Here is a 27,284-nt window from a genome sequence, read left to right on the forward strand (position 1 = left end):
ACAGCGTTCACCAGTCAGCGCCAAAATTAAAGTGAGAAACGCTCTACCCGCTACCCGCTTTGCTGCCCGCTACTCTGTTCACTCCGCTACCCACTTCACCAAATGCAATTTCACTCGGGCCGTACACTTATGGTATAGGTCACGGCTATAAATTGCACCCGATCTTAGATGGAGGAGTCCTGTATAAATAGAGACACTCATTTCCATTTGTGACAGTAGGTACTCTGCTTTGACTTTGATTGCTCTAAGTTACAGATTAGAGCGATTGAATTAATGAATGAATGATCATTTACAATTTTTATCGACAGAAACATAAGTAAGCAGAGCAAGTCAGATTGAGGGTGCAATTTGGATGAAAATCCTATAGATTGTTAACTGATTAGAATGCAATTTTAGGTTTACGCTCGCATTCTCACTTTGTCAGTTTATGAAAGCCTATTCTATAATCTACGGGTTTTTAATCTACAGAGAAATTAAAGTTTGTAACGATATGAACTTTAATTAGAGAACCAACCTCGATCGTGAATATTGTATAAATAAAACATAAAAAAGAATTTTGACATTGCAGGATAATTTATAAAGTTTTAAAATACATTATTAAATACAATATATTATAACAAACGAAAAGATCCAGAGAAGGAAAATAATTAATAAAATATAGACAGCAATCAAATTAAGCCCATTTTTATATTGGTTAGAGTTTTACAGCACTCTACTATAGGTTTTACTAAATAACCCCTAATAGCAATTATAATGTCTAAAAAAGTTTGTGACCTTTCTAAACAAAAAAAAAAATGCATGCCTACATAGTGTACTGTATAATCCTTACTGTTTCTTTTCCTGTATGTTACAGGTGCAATAAAGTGTTTCGTCTTCTTTTATGTCTTCAACGCTAAAGTGATAAAATATCTGACTCTCTGTCTTTAAACTACTCGTTAGTTTAAAGAAGCAAAGCTACTTCATCATTCAAGATGTCATTGTGTGGTGGCATTATTAGTGTCATTGAACACATTTCGTCATTGATTGAGATAGATCGTAATTATATGATCTAAAGACTGGTTCACATGTTTGACCTGTGTACAAAAATAAGTAATAATAAATTATTTAGACTCTGCCTGTGTGTTTTTTATTTCGAAAATTTTGTTGAGAGTTTGACTGCAAAGATCTTAAAAAAGGTATATCTTTTTATAAAACCTATTATATTCGTAGTATTAATTAAGGATATATAATTTTTTTTTTTTTGTTGTAAAATAACTGTATAGTTTTTTGTTTACTTTTCTTACCTGTTTGCACGTTTTAAATCAATGTCCGTAAACTTTTTCCAACCGCATACTTGTGTGACACTAATAACGCACTTTCAGCCTCATTTCCTTAAAATGCAAGAAGCTACTTTCCAAGCAGGACTTTTAAGAAATGAGATAGGTAGCTTCAAAGATATGAAAGGACGTAAAATATTTTCACCGAGAAACATCATTCCAATTTCTATTTCTATCGATACGTTTAAAAACAAGTAGGCCAAAGCTCTCCACTATGAATCTTTATTTCTTCATAAAGATATTTTTCCACTTTAATTTTCGATATTAAAATTTATTATTACTCTGAAAATATGTTTCCTAAAATTCTCATAGAATACTGTTAATTTTTATGCGCCGAACGGCTCTTGGAAAATGTTTGTATAAAAAGCTGACCTGGAGTTTATCATAGTATATTTAAAAAACTGTATATCCAACATTTTTAACGGTAAATTAACTTTTCGTAAAACGTATTTTACATGCAAACTCCAAAAGCTTCTACTCGAAGATGTCAAACTAGGTGTAAAAAGGCGCTCGGTAGACTCATCTCGGTATCACAGTCAAAGTCAAAGTCGAAAATGTATTTATTCATATAGGCCCATAGATGGCACTTATGATGCTTACATTACAAAATATTTATTTTCCTCGTGTTCTTCTTATCCTAACGTTGCCTAGCAGAAATCGTTACTAAGCGATAAGGCTGCCCTTTTTATTCCGCTTCTTTGTTTTTCTATTTGTTCTTTTGTTTCTTCAACTTGTAGTGTTGTGCAAATAAAGAGTATAAATAAATAAATAAATAGAAGACGAAAGAAAACATCGTGAGGAAACCTGCATGCCTGTGAGTTCTTCAAAACGTTCTCGAGGGCGTGTGAAGTCTATCTACTACCAATCCGCACTTCTCCAGCTTGGTAGACTAGACCCTTCTCTATCTCAGAGAAGACCCGTACCCTGTTGTGGGTGTGTATTTTTTTTTGTATGTTATGAATTCATCGATAACTGCTCAAACACGTACAGAATTTTACATACATTTTTGTTGTTTCGATTTTTCGAATTCATGTCGTCAACAGTAACAAAACGGTTTAATAATTGGACCTCATTCTACGTAATTTGGTAAATTCACTACAATAACATGCGTCGAATCAACGACTCAACGGATCGTGTGATCGTTAACACTTTTTGAATTATAACACCGTGTTAAATTGACCCAATTTTTTTATACGAATTATCACGAACTGTAGATTACATTAACAGGAAATATAAATACGTATGGCGATATTTTTTGGTCTATTGGTTTTTAAAGTAAAAAATGTGACTGCAATATTTTAAACATTAGAAGTAAGAATAAACTTTCAGTGCATTATACTAGGTTGCATAAAATTCATAATTCGTTTAAAGGAAATTGCATACAATTCTACAATAAACTAGCAATTGACATCTTGGAGATGTCTCTTAAAAAGTTCAAAGTTTGTATTAAACGTTAGCTAATAGAAAAGTCCTATTGTAGTATAAAGGACTACGTAATCGATAAAAAAGCTTGGGTGTAAATTATTGCTCTAACCAGGTTGCTCTTCTAATAATTTTGAATAACAATGTAATATGGTGATAATAAAAAAAAACACCCGGCTAAGTTGGTAGTGGGCTTCTTCTTAGACCAGGACGCGTTTGGAACCCTCGTAGCTTTAGTTTTAAGTTTACGAATATGGTTATCGCCATCATCTTACTATCGTGTAATTCACATTAATTAATGTACGCCTCAAAAGTTCCACCTACAGGCCTACTTCAATAAAGATATTTTTGACTTTGACAATATGACGTTTTTAAAAGTGCCTATAAAGAAGCCTTCCTTGAAATAAATTTTGAAGCATGATTTTTTTGTTATATATATCTTGAGGAAACCGAAAAAAAATTTCAGTTTACGACGGTGTTCTACACATTCCAAACGCCTTTCCGCACGAGGTCTCTGCTAGATTTTTTTTTGTCCTGCAGACCGTCTGCCCATATCCTGTCACGGTAGTCTTATGCAGTTTTAGTTCAGCAGTAATAATAATAAATAATAAATAAATATACTACGACAATACACACATCACCATCTAGTCCCAAAGTAAGCGTAGCTTGTGTTATGGGTACTAAGATAGCTGTTGAATATCTTTATGAATATAATACATATAAATACTTATAATATACAGATAAATACCCAGACACTGAAAAACAATCATGTTCATCACACAAACATTTTCCAGTTGTGGGAATCGAACCCACGGCCTTCGACTCAGAAAGCAGGGTCGCTGCCCACTGCGCCAATCGGCCGTCGCAATTAGATTAGTAATATAGAGCTTTTATATCCCTTTTAGGGGTGAAATAACTGTTAAAGACATGATTTTTCATAAAAAAATACAATTCAAATTGATAGTGAGAAATATAAAAACAAATTAAACAATTTATATCACAGCATAATTTTAGAGGACATAAAAAAAGATTTTTAAATGTAAATGAAAACCAAAAGAGTTAGATTGAACATTATCAATTACCCAAAAAAAAAAATTGAAATACAACTTTATGTTTTTTTTTAATCTTACTTTTAGTTCCACAGATTAGCGCAATCAAACAAACTTAATCTATGAAGATTAAGTTTTTTTTAATTCAATTCTATCTTTATAAAGTGATTATAATGATGACATTATAATTACTTTTTATAGATAGAAAAACAAAAGGGTTTGGGCTCGTCCGGGATTTGAACCCGGGACCTCTCGCACCCTAAGCGAAAATCATACCCCTAGACCAACGAGCCGGTGATGAGAGTGTTCAAACAATTGAATATATGCAACTACTATATATAATAACAGGCACATCAGAACAACTACGCCTCAGATTGATGGGCAAAGGGCGAATCATTACAGAACGTGTACCATGCTTGCCCTGCGAAGGGTCTGTTTGTTAATAAGAAATGGTTTTACACTTAACATCAAGTAGGCCATCTGCTTGGCGCCTCAAATGATTACAATGTTTGTGGCAATAGCGAATTATGACGAGCAAGATTGTTGCAACCGAGCCGAGATAAGGGCTTTATCTTGGTATCTTGGTTTATTTTTGAATTAGCGTTTTATTCAGAACAACTACGTTATGGTACAAATCCTTGGGATGCCTCACAGTTTGAGGGCAGAAAGGTCTGGAATTGAAAAGTTCTCTACGAAATATTTCAAATTCAAATTCAAATTCATTTATTTCAAGTAGGCCTAATATAAGCACTTTTGAAACGTCAAGTATGTATGTTTGTAGTGACTCTACCACCGGTTCGGAAAGCAGATTCTACCGAGAAGAGCCGGCAAGATATCTTGTAAAATACCGGAAGACAGGGAATTTTATGAAGGTTCTCCAAACTTCTTGGTCTCAACTATAACTTTCTACTTCTGCAGACCTTCTTCCAATACCCTGTCATGTTAGTCTTATGACCAACGTGGCGGATAACGAACACAATAACTTTGCTCAAAGCACCGATGATAACTGAGTTCACTAAATTACAGAGCAATGAATTAATATTCCAATTTGCCACTCGAGTCCGAAAATCTACATCAAATTTAACAACGGCGCGTCCGCGCAAATTTGCAATACAAAAATATTGACGAAAGTTCGAATTGCCAATTACGTCATTTGGTTTAAATTGGTGGGGTCAATTCGACCTACGAGTAGGTACGTTTTTTGTCAACTATCATAATACGAAACCGTTTTCATGTAAAATTTACTATGTATGTATGTATCACAGACACAATCTGTCGCCGTGATGCGATAGCCTGTCGTGAAAATTTACGTAATGTATCGTTAAAACGCATTTTAAGGCAGTTTAAACGCATTTTTTATGTAATACAATAATAAAACTCAAAAAAATAAATTTGATTAGTAACGAAACAAACTAAACTCATCATTGTTATTACTTTATATGGATAGAATTATTTATAAAAAAAAGGTTTGGGCTCGTCCGGGATTTGAACCCGGGACCTCTCGCACCCTAAGCGAAAATCATACCCCTAGACCAACGAGCCGATGACGTGAGTGTTCGAACAATTGAATATGTGTAACTACTCGACACTGTGACGTGATCTCCAGTCTCGATATTTTGGTGAAAGGTGGCCTACTTATACTGATACATTATATTAGCATGTATGTATGTAATATCATACATATAATACGTATGTATATAAATAATCTTACAATAGTTTTTTTTTCCTTCAGAAACGTTCATTGTAGTCTTTAATTTTATGCAGTTTAAAAAAAATCCTCTAAAAATCTTTCTTCTATATAATATTAGTATAGATGGATAAAGGTGGTATCTCGAAAAAAAATGTTTTCAATGGGGATTGTGTAAGGAATAATGCCGGGATATTAAAAATATCCTAAGGGAAAAACGTGAAAGAGCTAGTAAAATTTCACTTTAAAGCTACGTTATTTCCGTAACTATAATTATTAGAGACTTAAGAATTACGTGTAGCCGGTTAATTATCCCGTGGCGAGCATTTTACTCATATAGCGCTACAGGCTGCTTCTGAAATCCTGGTAACTTTGGTTTGAAGTGAGTGACCTGACAATAATTGAATTACCACTTATAAATGTACTATTTTATCATGTTTGAACACTTTATAAATGTCTGTGATAGATGTGTATAATAAAGAATATATTATTTTGTTTTTATTTATTTAGAACACAAACAGCTTGTTCACAATAGCTATTAAAGGACAATTACAATTATTTTGTTTCTAATCAGTCTGACTAACTTACACTTAAAGGTGTGCACAGCATTTACTACAAAATTAGCAATTTTACCACTACAAATTATAATAAAAATACAAAAAAAAAAGTTTAACCAAAGTAATATAACAATGAGAAAAACTAAAAAAAAAAGAAAAAATTCAAAAGTGCAGTCCGGATTGCATGACACAGTAGAAATAATAGCACGTTAAAATCTTTCGGCAAGCAAGATCATACTCGTATTTCTATAGCGATCGACTTGTCTGTCATTGCAATCGAAGTGAAGATATGATTCTGCTCTTCGGAGATGAAGGAAAACTCCGCGACGGGTAACAGAAAATCATTCGAAAAAAAAAACATTTCGGTTTGGGTCAGGGACATCCCAAGTGTGTAGTGAACCAAAAATAAAATAAAAATTAAGTTAATCTAATTAAGTTTATTTATTGAATTTCGCAATTGCTAGGTAGGAGTCCAGCGCACTCAAAGCTACTGTTTGAAGAACATGTTGTCCGGGGATGCCTTTGCGACGACTTTAATCAGTGAAATAATAGAAATGTAGACTGTTTCCCAGAAATCCTCAATTCTATTCCTTAGGACAGCGTAATAGTCAGGGGCACAAGTGTCCGCAAACATGCCTTTACATCCATACTTATATTTTGGATTGGAAACTATATATGTTCGTTAGTTTGTTAACTTTCTACCTATCTTCGACTCAACAATTAGGGTTTGGGTCCCAGGACGTTTCGAGTCTCGAAATCCCGGAACTTTTGGTAATTTTACTTGTCTCCAGTCCCGGGACTACGTGTCGGGGCAAGATTCGATTTCGAAAAGAATATTTTATTGAATCACTGACTGTTTTATTATTTATATTTAGATTATTTAATTGTGAAAAAAAATTGTGAAAATGAGAATTCAAAATGTGTTGATAATGAAAATTAAAACTACGGTAAGGTCTGAATATTGTACGTATATATTGAGAATATCAATTTTGTATGTCTTGAAACTTTTGCCTTGATGGTACGAAAGGTCATTCCTCAGTAGTTGATGCCGGAAGGACGTTACACAACTTACTGCTTTGTAAAAAAAATGTTGATAAAAACGATCCATGCGAGAAAATTGGATGTCAACAACATAAGGAAGCTACTGCTCACAGCATCCTGCTGTTCTGTTTTAGAACAATAAAGAAAGAAAAAAAATGTGAATTCTTGATTTTCTATAACTTGTTGACGCTTTGGTGTACGATTACTTACAAGTTGGTTTCTGTAAAAGCATTATTATATATCAAATAGAGAGTGTTTGAAACGTGGGTTGTTCCTATTCCCATTTTGCTACCTTAGTAGCTAAAAACGGAAACAAAAGTGGTTGTTACGTATATGTTTGAAAATAATGAACCGCTGATTAGATAAGAAACTAGACCAGTTTGACTCTGGTTTAAGACACTGGTGATAACATAGCTATTAAAATAATTCAATAGCCTAGAAATATAGCATGAAAATAAAGAAATAGAAATGAAAAGAGAAATTATTGATTTACACTTTTTGTTGACAAAGTTTGTAGACAGCTGTTCTCAACTGGCCTTTCTTTGGCAGATAGTTCCTTTATGATCAGAGAAACCCTAACCTTGAACACATTGAGTTTCTTCTTTAAAATTTGTAAATATGAGATCTAAGCAGATAGAGGATGTTTTTGTTGCACGAGGAACATCAGTATGTATATTATTTAAAGCTTTCTATTAGATTAGTTACAGCAATCTCTTGAAACGCAAGAGTCCCTTGATGAATTATTTAATGAAATGCTGGAATGCAATTGGCTCCGCTTTGATAGCTTACGACACAGAATAAAGACTGTTAAATTTTGGATAGAAGCAGGCGTTATACAGGCAGCATACTCCGCGAAAAGCGGGAGAATCTGTGTGGTGTAATTTATTATTTCTTCAATCCTTATACTCCACGCCAAAAAGATCTTCGGCACGTCGTTTCGCTCCGAAAACGGAGCATCCTCAGGAGATGTTGACTTTGACAATGAATAATTGTTAAGTTGACTTAAATAGACTGATTATAAGAACGGATAAATGCACTTACAAAGTAAGCCCACTTGAATTAAATGAACTTTAAAAGTAAATCTTGTTTAAAAGCGATAAGCAGATAAAAGTGCTAATAGCAGTGTAAAAGCAAACGTCACTCGATAATTCTAGCAAGTCACACTCAAAGTGATAGGGTGTAAATAAAATACACGGCTAATTGCTTCCGCTCTTGAAATTACGATTTATCGTAAAACACTTTTACGACCCTATTTGAGCTGCACTTAAAATCGGGGAAAAAATTGCCAACGGAATTAATCGAACGTCGAAATTAATCGACGGTTTAATTAAAAAATACGACAATTTTTTAAAGGTTCCTGGTACACAAGCGAAGGATTAAACTAACACTGAAGCTTTCTTTATTCAAATAGAGCTATTTACAGTCACTAAAAACGTTCATGCATAATAAATAAATAAATATACCACGACAACACACATCGCCATCTAGTCTCAAAGTAAGCGTAGCTTGTGTTATGGGTACTAAGAATATTTTTATGAATATAATACAAATAAATACTTAGAATATACAGATAAACACCCAGACACTGAAAAACAATCATGTTCATCAGTTTTGGAAATCGAACCCACGGCCTATGACTCAGAAAGCAGGGTCGGTGCCCACTGCCAGTCGGCCAGGGTCAGAAAATAAATAATACATATTATTTATCATTCTTCATGTTCTTTTTATGTTACGTGTAAGGAAATTGAAACTGCTTTGTATGCTCTTGTGAGTTGTAGATCAAAATATTTTAAATGTAGAATTCAATTTCAAATTAAAAAAAAATTAAGATATTTCTCTTTTTTGTCTTATCCCAAAAAAACTTTTCCACGGGGTTTTATCGTGTAAGTGATCCGTAACAGTATAATGGGATTTTCTGTAAGCTGACGAATAATCATATGTATATTTTATTCTCGCATTCATACCGATCTGCCCTAGTTAATTATACCGACCCGCCCGCCGTCCGGGAAGCAGTTTCGCAGAGGAAACCTCGGGCAATAAATTGTGCCAGTCCTTGATTGCGTTCCCCTTTCACGCCTTGTAAGTGAAATTCACTTAGCGCGTAATATAACTGAGCTTCTCTATAGCGTCGTATCTTTTTGGGTTCCTTATGCCCATTTTCACTACGAACAAGGTAATGCCTAAGTAAGTAACGCCTATCAAAAGAAGATTCCTAGGCATACATTCACCTTTCACCATTCGATTTTCACTAGACAACTCTTTTATACTAACTTGTCTATGGTTCATGCCACAAGGTGTGGTATTTTGTCTGTATAATCACATTTTATATGAATGGATGGATTTAAGGTTATTGAAAAAAAAAACTAATCTTTTCGTCTGCCAAGTGTCAGTTTACGTGTCCTCTAAACTTTACCATCTCACAGTGTAGTTAATGTTGTGCTATGAAATTAGAGCAATTCATACCAAAGCTTTTTTATCATACATGTAATCCTTAATATAATATCGTAATTGTTCCCCATGTTAGTACGGTACCTACATATAACATTATTAGAAACCAAAAAAACGCATAAATTTAGTTTAACCATAACTAAGTATATAATATATTATCAATGACAAGGTAGAATGGAAGTAGCCAGCCTCGCTCTCATCTCCCGCAAGATAACAAAATGATTGTAAATGTTGAGGTTGGAAAGGAGCAACTACTGAGTTTCTTGCCGGCTTTTCTTGGTAGAATCTGCTTTCCGAACCGGTGGTAGAGTCACTACAAACATACATACTTGACGTTTCAAAAGTGCTTATAAAGTAGGCCTACTTGAAATAAATGAATTTGAATTTGAATTTATTCACTTTTTGTTTATATAGATTATTGTTCTGTCTTACAAATATTTCATCACTTTAAATATACCGTAAAGCTAGTTAAAGGTTTCACGGAAGGAGTCGCGTTATTTAAGTTTAAATATATTTCCTACAGACCTCTCCTGTACCTTTGAGCTGATGATGATAAAAATAAATAAATATAAATATATTACGACTATAGGCTACATGGCGATACACACATCGCCATGTAGCCCAAAGTAAGCGTAGCTTGTGTTATGGGTACTAAGATGACTGATGAATATTTTTATAAATAGTATAGATAAATACTCAGAATATACATGTAAACACCCAGACACTGAAAAATATTCATGCTCATCACACAAACATTTTCCAGTTGTGGGAATCGAACCCACGGCCTTGGACTCAGAAAGCAGGGTCGCTGCAAACTCGTCAGCGTCAATCGGCCGTCAAAATGAATATGATAAGAGATGATGAAGTAAACTTACACTTAAACCGCAGAGGATACCGTAAAACCGAACGGCCCAAAAGTAATTAATAATACCGGAAACCTTTGTGACAATAGATAAAAGTAATTCCTGCCTCCACTGCGGGCAATTAATCCGTGGAAATTAATGCAGGTGGGATCAGGGATCTGACTTCATTTATGCGGGTTTGCTTTATTCTTAATAATCCGTATCAACTAAAATACTGTCATATTTTTAATATAACTACTTAGTATTTTTAGAAAATTACTAACTAAATTTTTATTTCTGAGCTGCCTTGAATTTAGGGGCTGGCGTTTATGACTACAATACTCCCTAATTGGATAGCCCGCCGCTTTCTCAGACTGTATCATCACTACCAGGTGAGATTGCAGTCAAGGGCTAACTTGTAGTGGAACAAAAAAAAGATAGCCTACATATTTTTGTATTATGAAAATTAACCATAATTCTCTATACTCCGCAAAAGCAGAAGAATCTGATGGCGCAGTTTATAACTTCAAACTTTATACTCCACACGAATCAGATGACCGGCAATGTACTCTACATGCACGGTTTGCTCCGACATCGAAGCATCTTTTGAAGTTGACTTGACATCGAATAATTTTGGCCAAGACTGCTTTTTGCGGAATATAACAAATAAAGCTGAGTTAAAGAATTCCGCCAAGCAAAGCCTGCTTCAATCTCTAATCGTAAATACAAACAGACAAACATTTATTTTAAGTTGTTCTACTTAATTAGCACCTATGAAACTCAAGTCACTCTGTTTTTCCTATCAGCGGTCCGAAAAGCATACTCTACAGAGAATAAACCGGCAAGAAACTAAGCAGGTCGCTCTTTTCAAACACCACGGTTAAGTTTAACAATAATTTTTCTAGGAATACATTTACGATTCACTAATCAATTTTCACTAGACAACTCAAATAACCAAACTTGTGTATGATTCATGCTACAATACTAATTTATCGTATGGAGTTATTACCTTTCCAATGCATAATTGTTAAGTGAAAAATTCGCCAAATCTGTCGCATTTTACAACTATCTTACCCCCATCTTATATATCTAAGCCCCTCCCATCTCATTAGTGTATATGTTTAATAAAGGTGAAGTTGATAAATTTATTTGTTCGTTTAGCAATTGGAACATTCCATTCTTATATTTAATAATTTCTAATTTCCTATTTCAAGTTATTGTAAATAATAATAACTGTAATTTAAATTTTGTTTGTTGTTATTGTTATCAATTTGGCAGCCGAATGATTAACACTAATCAGAACTTAGCATAATGATCTTAACATTTCGCTGGCCAGCCAAATAGGCAATAAAGTTGCAAACGAATTTGAGTAATTACTTGAATTTAATGCGTATTAAATCGCGGGATACAGCTAGTTTTATTATAATATTCCTAAAGCGTAACAAAGTTTGGAAACCACGTCCCATTAGGTAAAACTTGGTACAACATGTTGTGGCAAATTGGTTTTAGGACCTCCCGGGTTTTGGAATTCGGCGAAACTACTTGTGACGTTTGCTTTCAACAGTTTGTTGGATTCGGGGGGACTTTTATGTGGTTTGTTACTTTTAGTTGATATTAATTCGACCGGACACTGAAGTACTTCAGTGATGAGTTTCACGATCAGTGTAATCGGATAGCGTGCCAGAAGGACTCGTTAAAGGCCAGTTCAATAATCAAGGATCTAGTGTTCTTATATCAATAAAAATAAATATAATGGAAGCCTTGTTTTTATGCCACTACAAGTTAGCCCTTCACTGCAATCTCACCTGGTGTTAAGTGATGATGCAGTCTAAGATGGTAGCGAGCCAACCTGTTAAAGAGTATGGTAGTCTTACCCCTACTTGGTTGCTACGCGACTCCGCACCGGAACACTAAAACGCTTCGCGGCACACTTTTGTCGGTAAGGTGGTCAGTCACGGCCAGACCAGACCAGAGCAAATTCAGAAATTATAAATTCCCAAATTGCTGGAAATCGAACAAGGGACCTCCTACTTAAAAGTAACCTCTTATTAATCTCAAATTTAGGGCCATGACTACTTTTTTCAATAATGCAGACTTAATCGTGATACAAGATAAACAGAAAGGATAGGGTTTTCTTTAGAAAAGGCCCGTTCGTCTCGTTTCGTTTTCGAAATTGTTTCAGGCCAAGATATACCACAGATGTTATGGAGGTATTTCTTAATGAAGTCTTGCAGTTAAAAAATCAGTTGGGCAGTGCGTTCCCAATTTTCGCAGCCGTATAATTTTAACGTTACTGTTATTAATCTTAAATTAAACTATTAACATAATACAAAATAATCTAGCAAATACTTAATTACAATAAATCTACATAAAACTACTCTGAAATAATAACCAACTTTCAAGCCCAGTGTCGATACCAGAGTCGATATGATTTTTAAGCAGCTGTTTTTTTTTATTATTTGAACATTTCGATACCGAAGAAGAATAACATTTGCGCTTGTTATTTTATATTGCTTGAGTTCAGTAAAAGGGGAAATAATCTGTGGTAGGGGTTAACGACTGAGTGTTATTTCTGGAACAGCTCAGCACGGCTAAATGGACGCACGAGCGTGCAGTGAGGTGAAAACCTTGTTACTGTCGGCTCGCCTGTGATTAACGCGAGCATTACCGTGCGTCGAGCGACAGTCTTGAGACTAGTGATGTGCCTAACATTGTCGGTATTATTATTTATCGATGCAATAAATGAAGCAACTACTATGTCACATTTGTAAAACTATTTGTATTTCAAGAGGTATTTCGCCGCTGCATTATGTTCTACAAGTATTTTAAAGTCTAGCAATCATCAATTGGTCAGCTCGACGGACAACGATTTTAAACCTTCTCATTTTGAAAAAAACACTCGTGGCCTTTAGTGAGCCGGTAATGGGAACTCTTATATTTGCATATAATGCATTAAACTAAACAGAGTGTATTTTATTATTTTTATGACATTTTTTTACTTTTATTCTTTTAAACAAAAACTTTACTAGTTACAATAAAGATGTAACCTTGCTCTTAAAGCATTATGGATTAAATTAAACTGCCTTATTACTTTATGTGAAAACTCTTGAGGTATGTGTTCGAAACCAAGTAAACTAAAAGATAGCTATAAATACACAGATTTCAATAACGTAAAATTTTAATCCGATATGATCCAGCACTACCGTTGACAGCGGTCTTTAGTGCGGTAGTGGACAACTGTATTATGTTTCTCTATTTTGTAACTTTTACATTTATCAATAATGGGTTTTGCTTGAAATAAATAATATTTTTATTATCATTATCAATAGGCAGCTAATATTTATTTATATATTTATTTTTCAACTCACGACTAGTATTTCAGGAATTTTCCTAATGCACTAGCGTAGATTCTGATGCACCTATCCACATACATTATAAACTATATTTTACTAATCTACATATTAAACTTTATTTTTTTCTTTATATATTATCGATATTGACATCAACTCGCTAAGCGAACATCACTTAGCCAATGTTTGTAATCTAGTGTAACGATCCGCTATTAAGACGCGGTAAAATGTTCGTGACGTTCTCAAGTACCTTCCACCCCGCTTTGTACCGTGCCCGAGTTACTGCTTGCACCCTTAACGAGGCTACCAGCTACCGCGCTCGCGTTCCGCACTACTTAAGAAAAACGTAAGCGGTAATTACATCTATCCGTATCCACACTCACAAACTGGAAGCGGTGATAGCCCAGTGAGTAGGACTTTGACTTCACTTTGGGGAAGCCGAGTTCGAATCCCAGCACGCACCTCTATCTTCAAGTTATGTGCGTTTTTTAAGCAATTAAAATTTCACTTGCTCTAACGGTGAAGAAAAACATCGTGAGGAAACCTGCATGCCTCAGAGTTTTTCATAATGTTCTCAAAGGTGTGGAGTCACCTCTGACACACACAACACTGGAATTAGGCATGGCAGTAGAATTTCCCCATACAAGCTCTACTTTTTGTGACAAAACCTATCTCTCAAATTATAATATTTGACTTCCATCGACAAAATTTCGTTTGCTAAGAACATTTTTTCAATATTAAAAACTAATTAATTAAATTAACTATTAATTAATTAAAGCTCTTATTTTCTAGACTAACGAAGTTTTATTACCAAGAGACTGCTTTCTTAGACAAGTCCGTAATGCAAAAGTCGTGTTTCAGAACTTCTATAAGAAAACTGTAAATGGCTACACTTTTAAATTTAATTATTACTAAGAAATTCCTCTTGCTCACGACTAGGAATTAGGTTAAAGTGATCGTCCATTTTAATTGACCTTTTTACTCTACAATATTACATACTATAAACGGATCTAACTGCTTTTAGTTCTGTACAATCGTGGACATGGTATACGGATCAACTGTTTTCAGTTCCATACGTAATGCAAAACCACAACACACAAGCAAAGATAAAAATGTTGTGTCAGATCGAATCTTAAAATCGGTACGTCCAAATGAGGAATTTCCTGTTTTTTGAGAAATTCTGTCTTTCAACTTAAGCGTAGATACCTAATCAAATACGAGTACAAGGTTATTTAAAAAGAAACGGTTAGTAAAGCTAAAACTAACACTCGAGTTAGTGAAATAGATTTCATTTTTATGAAAGACTAGTGAACCAACCCGGTTTTGCACGGGTGCAATGTGGCGATTTATGTGGTTACAGTAATTTAGACTGTTTAATGATACAATTCCGTAGTCATTATCATCATTTAATCAACCCATCACTGGCCCACACACAGGCTACGGGTATTCTTCCACACTGCGAAGGATTTAGGCCGTAGTCCACCACGCTGGACCAGTGCGGATTGGTGGACTCCACGCGCCTTTTAAAAATTTATGGAGAACTCTCAGTCATGGAGGTGACATCACAATGTTTTCGTTCACCGCACCGTTGAAGAAAATGATATTTTAATTGCTTTAAACGGCAATAACTTAGAAAAGTTAGAAGTGCGTGCTTGGATTCGAACTGAGCCGAGTGAAACCGAATACCTAACCACTGGGCTATCACTGCTCCTAGTACAATACCTTAATCTATATAGGCAATGTAAGTGCATAAGAATTATTATGTTCATACAAACATATGTACTGCATATAAACCTTTCTATTGACGACTAGACGGCCGATTGGCGCAGTTTGCAGCGACCTTGCTTTCTGAGTCCAGGGCCGTGGGCTCGATTCCCACAACTGGAAAATGTTTGTGTGATTAGCATGAATATTTTTCAGTGTCTGTGTGTTTATATTATAATTATATATATATTAAAAGTATTTATGTATGATATTCATAAAAATATTCAACAGCTATCTTGGTACCCATAACACAAGCTACGCTTACTTTGGAGCTGGATGGCGATGTGTGTATTGTCGTAGTATATATTATATTATATAATATTATATTTAATCAGTCTATCTATTACTCAAAAATCTGTTGCTTAGTTTAAAAGATCTAAGCGTACACACAGTGGGGGAGACTTTTTATAATATGTGAAGATAAAGAAGATGTAATGTGATAAAGATGGTATTGAATGACTGTCTGTGGCATGATAAGCAGTTAATCTTTGATAATCATTTATATGATGATAATCTTTTATTTATGGGTGTTAGTTGATAAAATTTATATTAATTTGACTAAATTGTACCTACTTTAAGATTTTAACTTTAACTAGTAGGTCCCACCATTCTCTGTCTGGGAGGAGACCTGTGTCTTGTAATAGGTAGATAATGAGTGTAGGTTTAAAGACATTTATTCACAAAAAAACAGTTCAACTTAATGAGAAATTTAAAATTGACATAAATAAATGGTAATATATTATCTAGTAAGTGTGATACACTACCTACTATATAAAAGGGGGTACGTTTATAAAAAATTTAAACAATGCTTTTTTTTAGCTTTTTTAAATGACTCCTCGCATAAAATCTGCGTAGAAAGACTATAGTGAATCGAAATCTCCCTCAACCTGTATAGTTCTAGTCTTGGGTAAACTTAATGTATGCCAATTTCGTATATTTAGATGTGATTTAGTTTTATAAGTAATTTAATGATGAAAGGAAACGTTAAAGTTGATAGAAAGTTCGAATATCTTGTTTACCGAGATAATGTTTACACAGTGTTTACATACTTTGATATAAATTTCGTCATAATATCTCGTTTTATTTTTCTTTCCCTCTTCTCGTTACAATAGTAATAGTTGTTTGACCCAGTTGTCCGTGGTACCCTCATAATGTGCACGAATTAGTTGAAATAGCAAACAAAACTCGTTACGTCGCTGTTTCGCAACATTTTCTGTTCTCTATATATCTATTTCGATATGTGTTTTATTTTCTAGTTACTGCTACCCGGCACTTTGTCTGTTTGTATTGAAATACAAACGTACATCCTCTTATTAAAAAACGTGGTATAATGTTTGGTTTAACTACGCAGCGGCAAAGCTTAGTGGTTAGAGATTCGGCCTCCCTTTCGGAGTGACCGAGTTCGATGCCCGACACGCAACTTTTAAGTTATGGGCGATTTTAATGAAAGTAATTCAAAATATCACTTGTTTTAATTGTGAATAAAAACACCGTGAGGAAACCTACATGTCTGAGAACTTTCCATAGCGTTCTCAAAACCGTGTGAAGCCTATGCCCTCTTTATTTTGAGATGTGATTTTCGTCACTTGACAGGTGCTGTCAGTATAAGTGTTAAACACTGCCAAATAATTCTGAATCTCTGGAGTCAGGGAATCAAAAACCTACTTGAAATCATTTATTACATTTAGTAGATTTTGAATCCCGATTGAGTGACAAAATATTTACATAAGCGGTTACATAATGTAATTATTTTACAGCTTCACGGCATTTTCGTGGTGATATGATTATTTTATATTTAACTCAATTTTATACCAAGCGTTCATAAAAAAGGGTTTTGACAGATAGGCAGACATACAAACGGACATCAAAGAAGGGTTATTTTTTCCTTTTGTGATACATAAACTAAAATATATCAAATTTCAGATTTGACAGAGATCTGTAATAAAATAACGATATAATCTCTTATTTTGTAATTTCATTTACTACAAGTTAGCCCTTGATTAAAATTTCATCCGATGGTAAGTAATGCTACGGTCTAAGATGGTAACGGGCTAACCTGGTTAGGGAGTAGGGCTGTTATAATGAAACTATGTTTCTAATCGGTTTCCAAGCGACATCGTATCGGAACGCAAAATAGCTTGGCGTCTTTGTAAGTAGGTGGTAATGCGGCGATCAAAGCCTACCACCAGACCAAACCCTCCTCTTTCTGAAGTGAGACATTAAACAGTCTACACAAATAAGAGGGCTGGGGAATCGAAATAAAAATATATTTGACTGAGCACAGAGTGTAATTCTCTTCGGAAGTTTTGTGCATTCAAAATAACAAATCGGTCAAAGCCCCGTAACTAGGTCACTCTACCCCTTTGCCGTAAATATACCGTACGTGCGGGACTCCCATCGAATTTAAACTAAGGACCAATCTTCATCAAAGTAGGGTTATACTACCTTTGACAAATTTGTGATTACGATTGCTTTCTAGGGGACAATCTTCAACTAATTCTAGAGGCTTTAGTCACGTACGTAGATGAATATTTGACCAAGCGAAGAGAGATTTCCGAGTTTACTTGAGTGCACTAAGTCCATGTATCTGTCTGTCAGAACCCTACAACTTCTGAATTAAGAAACGTCGTTGCTGCCAATGTGATGAAAACATATCTCACTAGCATCTGCTCGCGACTTTGTCTGCGTGGATTTCAGAATGGGCTCTAAAGCTTTGCTCGTTAATAATTTTAAATTTTACCACTGAAACTATTTGAGAGATCGGTATAAAAAAAAACATGTCCATTTCATAGCATAGGTGACAAGTATAGCAAATTTCAAAGCTATCTGGACGCGGCTTAGCTCGTAAAAAAATTTCGATTTTCCCTTGCGAACTACTTAAGGTATCGGGATAAAAGGTAGCTTATGTTCTTTTCCACGTCAAAGGGTAGCCTTTGACGTGGAAAAGAACATAAGGTTTGGATGAAATTTAGCATGCATGTAGATGCATGCTAAATTTCATCCAAACCTGTTCAGCCGTTTTTGTGTGATTGAATAACAAACATCCACACTTACACATTTTTAATATTAAGTAGGATAGTAGGATTACAATTATTTATATATCTATTAAACGGTGATAGCTTAGTGGTCAGGAATTCGGCTTCAATTCCACCGGGCCAAGTTCGGATCCCAGCACGCACTTCTAGCTTTTATAAGTTATGTTCCTTTAAAGCAATTAAAATAACACTTGCTTCAGTTCTTAAGGAAAACATTTCGAGGAAACTTTCATACCTGATAGTGCTCCATGTTAAGGCCGAAGTCCAACACGCTGGCCAAGCACCAGCGTGTTGGACTACGGCCTAAACCCTTCTCATTGTGGGAGGAGACCCGTGCTCTGTAGGGAGCCAGTTAAAGGTTGCTTAGATCATGATGATTTATTTATCTGAAAATGCTTAAACAATAATTCATGACAGGATATTACTGGAATAAAAAAAAAGTAGAGAAAAACACCCTGTAATTAATTGTAGTTTAAAGTAAAGCAGTTTCCATTCGAACGTCGATAAATAAATAAAGACCAATTAATATTGGAGCGGCGAAATGTTCCAGCTAGGTCGCAAGTTAGGTTATAATTTGTCTAGGATTAAGCCGGATCGGTTCACATTTAATGCGTCGAATTTGTTATACACCCATTGTTGCTTTTATCGCCGATAAAACTTTAATCACGTAAGATTGCTAGAGTTATATTGATATCCTTGATAAATGTGGTTCGGTTTCAACCTGTTACCGGCCCACTACTGGGCACTCCTACAATGAGAAGGGGTTAAGGCCATAGTCCACCACGTTAGTTTCTACTCTATATAAATAATGAATAAATAAATGTATTAGGACAATACACACATCGCCATCTAGCCCCAAAGTAAGCGTAGCTTGTGTTATCGGTATTGCGATTACTGATGGATATTTGTATGAATAATATACATAAATAATAATGATGTATATAAAAACATAAGGCACTGAATAACATTCATGTTCATCACACAAAACATTTTGGAGTTGTGGGAATCGAACCCACAGCCTTGGACTCAGAAAGCAGGGACACTGACCATTGCGCCATTAGGCCGCCTATATATACGTCGCCTGGCGGCAAGTCTCTGTCGGTAAGGTAATAAGGTGGTAACCCCTGAATACGCATGACCGAAGGCTGGAAATGGTAAATCTCCTGCCATTTTAGTCGGTATGTAAAAATGCCTCGGTGAGCTCTTTGGTTCCTTTTATTTCGACGCGGAAAATAAACTTATGAGATATTTAATTTTCTAAAGATAAGATCGAGTTATTTGAGGTCCAGCTGGTATTGTAGGGAGTTAGGAATCCTGGTCCCTGGTTTATTATTGAGTGCCGGTTTCTCCTAAGATGACACGCTCTTCAAGCGAGTACTATATCAGTAACAGTTTGATCGTTACCCCAGTCTGTTACGCCCGTCAACCCGGAATGTGGCAACATGGTAGGTTGAAGCTCTAAGTCCTTTTTCTTCTGGATCTGCAGAGCTCACATCCCGGCTTTAAACCAGTGGTGGAATCCTTAAAGCTTAAAATTAATGTAACAAGTTAACCAAAATAGAAAGTTAAAAATCTTTAATTTTTATTGCACTATATTGAAAAAGATGTTATTTTTATAATATTAAACATTGATCTTTTTTTTAGAATAGATAGAAAAATAAAAAAAAGAATTGGGCTCGTCCGGGATTTGAACCCGGGACCTCTCGCACCCTAAGCGAAAATCATACCCCTAGACCAACGAGCCGCTTGCGAAGTGTGACGAAATATTACAACGAAATCTATATCTCGTAACTCTACACGCTTTCACTCAGTGTGTATCATAGAAAGTCATTACGGACATAATGCCCCCAGGCTATTTGAAACTGGGGCCGATACAAATAATAATAGGTTTCACTAAACCTACCTGTCCACTAAAACCGTTCTCGTTAATAACGCAGTGCGATACTTAGCAGTAGAAAAATGTAATTTTTTTGACATTGATACATTTAAACCTACTAATATAATAAATGCGAAGGTTTGTAAGAAAGGATGGATGTATGTATGTTACTCTTTCACGCAAAAACTACTGAACCAATTTGACTGAATTTTGGAATGGCAATAGATTTTACCCTGCGTTAACGCACAGGCTGTTTTTTTATCCCGTAAAAATGTACCTTTCAGGATCTTTTGTACTAGCCCCATCCTAGAATCCTCCTCACCCTAAATCCTCATCAAACGCTTACTGAAAACCAGCACTGCTTGTTGCAGCTGATGCTGAGTAGGCGACCATTATTTGGTCAGTGTCGTTGCTGTGATAGGTAATATATAAAAATAAATATATGTATGTATTAGCCCAAATAGCTTGAAACACCCACTATAAGAGCTTGATTTAAGCTCTTAGGTAGTAAGGCACAGTAATCCTTAAGATTGGCCATTCCCAAATCCATTCGCTTTCTAGCCAACCCATTGCATTCACAAAGCAAATGATAACTAAGCTCAAAGACCTTGTTGCAGGTCCTCCATGTAGGGCCATCAATAATGTCCATTTTGAATAAAACACCGCCTGCACCATGGCATCTTTTTTTTTTAAATATTAATAGCGGGCAAACGAGCAAGTGGGTCACCTGATGATAATTGATCACCACCGCCCATAAACATCTGCAGCACCAGAGGAGCCGCCGATGCGTTGCCGGCTTTTAAGGAATTTGTCTATCCGCCCCTTGAATAACCCTAGATTGTATTATTGAGGAAACACATTAGATGGGAGATTGTTCCATAACTTGCAAGCTTTCAACACCTTCGGTACATTCCCTATTCTCAGACTTAGTCACGCCATCTACAAATACCATAATCATATCAACCCAATACCGCGACACCAACACACCTCTTCTCAATGAGGGCATAGGTCTCCTCCCACATTGAGAAGAGGTTAAGGCCGAAGTCGACCGCACTGGGCCAGTACGGTCGACTTCGGCCTTAAACTACTGGTGGACTCCATACACCTTTAAGATCAGATATTCAAGTGGTATGGAGAACTCTCAGGCATACAGGTATTCTCATGATGTCTTCTAGTAAGTAATAACCTAACCTATTTGTGGTGTACAAATAAAGTGTATAAATAAATAAATAAATTTTATTTTTAATAGCTTGAATTTAAAATGCACTAGCTCATGAATAACTCTGAAAAGTTAGAGATGCCTAGGATATAACTCCTATCTATTTAGCACCACTCCCTCTCTCCACCGACAATATTGAAAATATCTGGTGAAGGTGGTATATGACCTTTAATTGAAAATTTAAGATAGCCATACTCTAAATCATCACAGCAGAGGCTTATCAAACAGGGATAGCAAACGTGGGTATCGGTTATCAATACAATTTAATTTCGCCGTCAATAAACGTAAATCTGATTCCAGTTCGTATTTGATTCGAAACCGTTTGAGTCCATCCACCTTTGGGCATTTGTTTGCGCACTCACGTTATTGACTGCGCTTTCAACGCAACAATAATGCAAACACGGTTCCAATTTACTTGGCTGTTATTGAGTATATCAGAACATAGCCTCGGGCTATTGATGGATGATGATGGTATTTTTGGGGGAAGTGGTGAGAGCCCAGTGAGGGCCGAGTTTGAATCCCAGCATGTACGGCGAAGGAAACATCGTGAGGAATCCTGCATGCCTGAGAGTTCTCCATAATGTTATGAAGGGTGTGTAGAGTTCACCAATGCTCACTGGGCCAGCGTGGTAGACTACATACAGCCTTAAACCCGTCTCACTATGGCTGGAGACTCTTGTCCTGTAGAGAGCCGGTAATGGGTTGATCTGATGATGACGAAGATTATGGTATTTGTGGTTGGCGTGACTTTTTTATGTTTATAGATGAGCAATTTACTGCAATCATATAATGGTAAGCGATGAAGCAGCCTAAGGTGAACCGCGCTTACCTAGGAGATGCCTATTCAAACTTGTATTGAAGGTACTGGGGAAAATGGAAGCTGGAAGCGCATGCCAGATCCTTGCGGTGCAAATCAGAAACGAAGATGCGCTTCGTACGCGTCCGTGGTATAACAACCACGTAGCCTTCTAGCACGGCGATCCACTGATTCGTGAATAAGTGAGAGAATAGGTAATGTATTTAGCTAAAATGTGCTGCTAAATGAGATTAAAAGATAAGTAGATATTAAAAGTATAACTGCTACACACCTACCATCAATGATAGCAGTAGAATAAAAAAAAAGTAATAATAGATGAACCATCGTCAACCACGACCACTCTGTCAAGAGTGAACGACTAAGGAGGAATAAAAGATGTAAGAATGGTAAGAAACATGTACATGACAGTGCGATACTAACTGGTGACAAAGTAGATATTGTACTGAAAGATATAACAAAAACATTTTAACTTTAGTAAAATGAGATTTTATTAAGTGTATTACAGAAACTCTCATGACATATCAAATTTTCTGATCTAGAAAAAAATGGGTGCCTTCTTTCTTTAGCATCTGGCGCATTCGTCTCCCTTTGCCCATTCCGATCCATTATGCATGTTACAGTATATTGACAAACGTTACCCTGGGTTATCTGAAATTCCATTTGGTAGCAGAAAAAGGATTGAGGCTATTATTTATGCGGACTTATCTGACAATATTTATTTTACCTACTAGCAAGAGCGTTCCACTAAGACGCCGCGTAGAAATCTATAAGGGGTATAAATTCAATAAACTGGCCAACATTTTTCTGTTAAGCTCCTAAGCAAAGCTAAGCAATTTAGTGTTCCGGCGCGATGTCGCGTGGAAACTGATTAGAGTATGACTACTCCGTAAAAGTTTAGCCCGCTACCATCTTAGAATGCATCATCAATTACTACCAGGTGAGATTGCTGTCAAGGGCTAACTTGTAGTGGAATAAAAAAAAAAGTGTGTGTCAGCTCCGACGCACGACTGGAGTTTACTCCTTAAGTACGATTGTCGAAACATACACAAAAAGCGTTTATTTAGCTGGATAAAGATTAATACCATTGGAAAGGGTAAATTTAAAATCCTGTGCAATGTATTAACACACGGCAGAAGAGTAACTTATTAAAAGTAGCCTACGGGAGATTAAGGTGGATGTAGAGTATCAGAACTATAAGGATAAATGTAATGTTTATTATTTAGTTTCCATGGTAACAAGAATAGGAAAAAAAACTCATAATGTTTTCTATCTCACTCTGTCCCATATATTTATGTGTTTGTTTCTTTACCTAGATAATATTCGGTTTCCATGGTTTAAGTTAAATAGGAAAAATAAGTTAATTAAACGAAAGCGACGTTGCATGTTTGCGCATCACAGTTGCCGGGCATGCAACGTCGCAAAGCGAAAACGTAACGCGGTCATTCATCAGTAGATTTTACTCCTCACATTTTTTTCATAGCGGGCGCCTTATATATCTTAAGAAAATCGATTCTTAAGGAGTAAACTCCAAAAAACTTTTTTTTTTTAATCATAAAAGTCAAAGTCAAAGTCAAAGTCAAAAATATCTTTATTCAAGTAGGCAGTATAGGTGGCACTTTTGATGCGTACATAAGAATTACACGGTAGTGAGATGATGGCGATAACCACATTCGTAAACTTAAAACTAAAGCTACGAGGGTTCCAAACGCGTCCTGGTCTAAGAAGAAGCCCACAACAAACTTAGCCGGGTGTTTTTTTTTTGTGTTATCACCATCTCACAATGTCATTTAAAATTATTAGAAGAGCAACCTGGTTAGAGCAATAATTTACACCCAAGCTTTTTTATCGATTACGTAGTCCTTTAAACTATAATAGGACTTTTCTATAAGCTTACGTTTAACACAAACTTTGAACTTTTTAAGAGACATCTCCAAGATGTCAATTGGTAGTTTATTGTAGAATTGTATGCAATTTCCTTTAAACGAATCAATGTCATCAATCTCTTTTAATGTGGAAATGTTGGGCACAGGCTTTCCAAAGTGAGGTTTAGGAGGGAAGAACAACCAACAACTTAAATCCATTATGAGTTTTATCATGACATCGTGATGATATTAGACGGAAGAGACGTACTCTCCGAGGCATTGCCGTGGAAACTAACAGCGGCACTAACTACGGGCAGGTACTAGGAAAACTTAACAAAAAAACTCAATGCTTAATAAACTAAGAAATATATTTTGATAATAAAGCTTAACTAGCTACACTCCGCGACAAACAGGAGAATCCGAATGGTGTAATTTATAATTTGTTCAAGCTTATACTCCACACCAAACAGATTTTCTGCAATGTGCCCTCTACGCACGTTTTACTCGGAAACCGGAGCATCCTTGGGAGATGTTGACTTTACAATGAATAATTGTTAAATAAAGTTTGTTTGGTGTGGAGTATAAGTATTAAAGAAATTATAAATTACACCATACAGATTCTCCTGCTTTTCGCGGAGTGTATCAAGTTAAGATATTTTTGACTTTGAATTTGACTTAGACTTATGAAATGGCATGCTCAAGGTCAGCGCATCACATAATAATTGAGCTTAGTTTGCACTCCCAGCAATGCGAATTTTTCCTTAACATAAGAAGAAGCTAAGTAACACACAGTCCAGAGCTGAAATAAAATGCAGATCATAAATTGAATGCCTAATGATTAAGGCGATTGCTATTGAAATAAAACGTTTCACGAATCGATAAGTTATTAGGAACGTACCTCTTTACTTATTGAATCCAGTGCGTATGAGGATTGTAATAAATTATGTATACCACTTGATATATTGTCATTCCGTAGGTCTAAGGTCATCTAGTATTCCTTGTAGCTTCTAAGATCATTTATTATTCACGCCACATCTCTTTTAGGCATTACAATTTTAACACTAAATATGTTCTCATAACCTTCATGAAATTCGAATATCACCCTTAGTATACACCGATTTATACATGTTTTTTTTTTTATTTCACTATAAGTAAAGCAATCTTATATAAGAGTAAGTGATAGCGGGCTAACCTCTTATGGGAATGGTAGTTATCAATAGTACGCTAAATCACTTATGCCCGTTCATTCTAAACCTAGGAAACGCTTTAATTTGGATGCCTAACAACTTAGGTGATGCTTAAAGGAAAACGTTTCACTTGATCTTAGATAATGACTAACGACGTAAGGCGCTAACTAAAGTTTCCAAACCGATTCGCCAAACCGATAATGTTTAAGGAACTTATAAACTGACATTTTTTTTTCAATAACCTTCAATCTATACGAACAATAAAAATATAAAAACAATAATAAAAATATAATAAAAACACAGAACACGACAACTTGTGGCAAGAATCATAGACAAGTTAGGTAACATAAGTTGCCCAGGAAAATCTATTGGTGAAAGGTAATCTTCTTAGGTAAGGTGTTACTTTTAAAACTTAGGCATTGTAGTTACCACAGACGCTTCTACACGATCTCCGTTACATTTCCTTAGTCGCCTTGTACGATACGCGCGGTAGGAGGGGTGGGAGGGGAGGCGGTGATAGCTGCTGTATTCTGATCTACCTTCACCACACGGCAGACATATTTGCCCCTAATCTTCGCGACACCGTATCGGAACGCTAAATCACCACGTTTTGGTCGTATATAGCCTTAATGGTTGATGGGAGACGGCCATGCAAGAAAAAGAAGATTATAAATATAAATTAAAAAGCTGTTGGAAATAAGCAAGTGCTAAGTTTTTAGCCAACTTCTTCTTGGTAGAGTCACTACAAATAATTTTGACGTTTCAAATATATATAATATCTCCTTGAAATAAAGGAAATCTCAAATTCATTCATTCAGTCGTAAATCACAGAACATGGCCATAATTTATGTGAGTATGCGAAATTAGAGACACGTGTTAAACTGATTGGATAATTCCCAAGCTTATTATTAATCACGTAATTAGAGTACGTTCAATTAGCCCACTAAAATAATACCATATTCATTAAACCAACCTATTTATTTTCCGACACAAAATTGTTACTCAGTTTAATCAGATACTAATGCGTTTTATTCGAACTGGCTGCTGTTTGCGACTTTGTACGTTTTTTTTTTGGGTTTTTAGAAATTCCTCGGGAACCCATTCCCGAAATAACTCCTCAAAAACATAATCTTTATTATGTCCTTCTCCACGACGCAAATATTCGGCAAGATCAATTCAGTAGGTGATAAAGGATTTTTTTTTTAAGTTTGCTAATGCTTTTAAGCTATAAGGCCGCCTATTGTTTTTCTTTTTTTCAATTGTGTTTTGTTTCTGCTAAGTGTTAAAAATGCCCAAGGTATTAACATTTGAATAACTTAAACACTATGGCTCTTACATATAAACGTGGAATAAAGTCAGAACAGTTATTCAGTGTTTTGTTACGCTTTGACATTCGAAAACACTTCAGTTGGTGTGCTGCTCTTAGTTATAGTATGACAAAACTATGCGTAACTCTTTCGACGTAATACCTTTATAGTCAAAGTCAAATAGTTCTTTATTCAAATAGGCACATAGATGGCACTTTTGATGCTTTGATTATATACAAATCATCAAAAGTGATCATCATAATCATGTGATGATGATGAATATTTATTTATTACTAGCTGTTGCCCGCCACTTCGTCCGCTTTTGTTTTTGTTTTTCGAAAGACATGTGCCTCATAAATGTGGCAGTACTTTATGTATTTAGGATAGCTAAGCCTGGTGTAAATTCGTCAAACACTTTCTTCCCCTCTCCCCAGAGAACTGAGCTTAATTTCGGGATAAAAAGCGCTCCTATATTACTTCTAATACCTTCATGAATATGTGTACA

General features: G+C 35.5%; 3 non-coding genes across 3 annotated transcripts; all 3 read right to left on the reverse strand.

Moving 5' to 3' along the window:
* Positions 1 to 4,008: 4,008 nt before the first annotated feature.
* On the reverse strand, positions 4,009 to 4,080 carry Trnap-agg. Its single transcript has one exon. It is a non-coding gene; the product is annotated as a tRNA-Pro (tRNA).
* A 1,177-nt stretch (positions 4,081 to 5,257) lies between these two features.
* Positions 5,258 to 5,329, reverse strand: Trnap-agg. Its single transcript has one exon. It is a non-coding gene; the product is annotated as a tRNA-Pro (tRNA).
* Positions 5,330 to 20,183: 14,854 nt separating this feature from the next.
* Trnap-agg lies at positions 20,184 to 20,255 on the reverse strand. The gene has a single exon. It is a non-coding gene; the product is annotated as a tRNA-Pro (tRNA).
* Positions 20,256 to 27,284: the final 7,029 nt, after the last annotated feature.

Source organism: Pararge aegeria, chromosome 18 (assembly GCF_905163445.1).
Source record: "Pararge aegeria chromosome 18, ilParAegt1.1, whole genome shotgun sequence".
Classification (NCBI taxonomy): Eukaryota; Metazoa; Arthropoda; class Insecta; order Lepidoptera; family Nymphalidae; genus Pararge; species Pararge aegeria.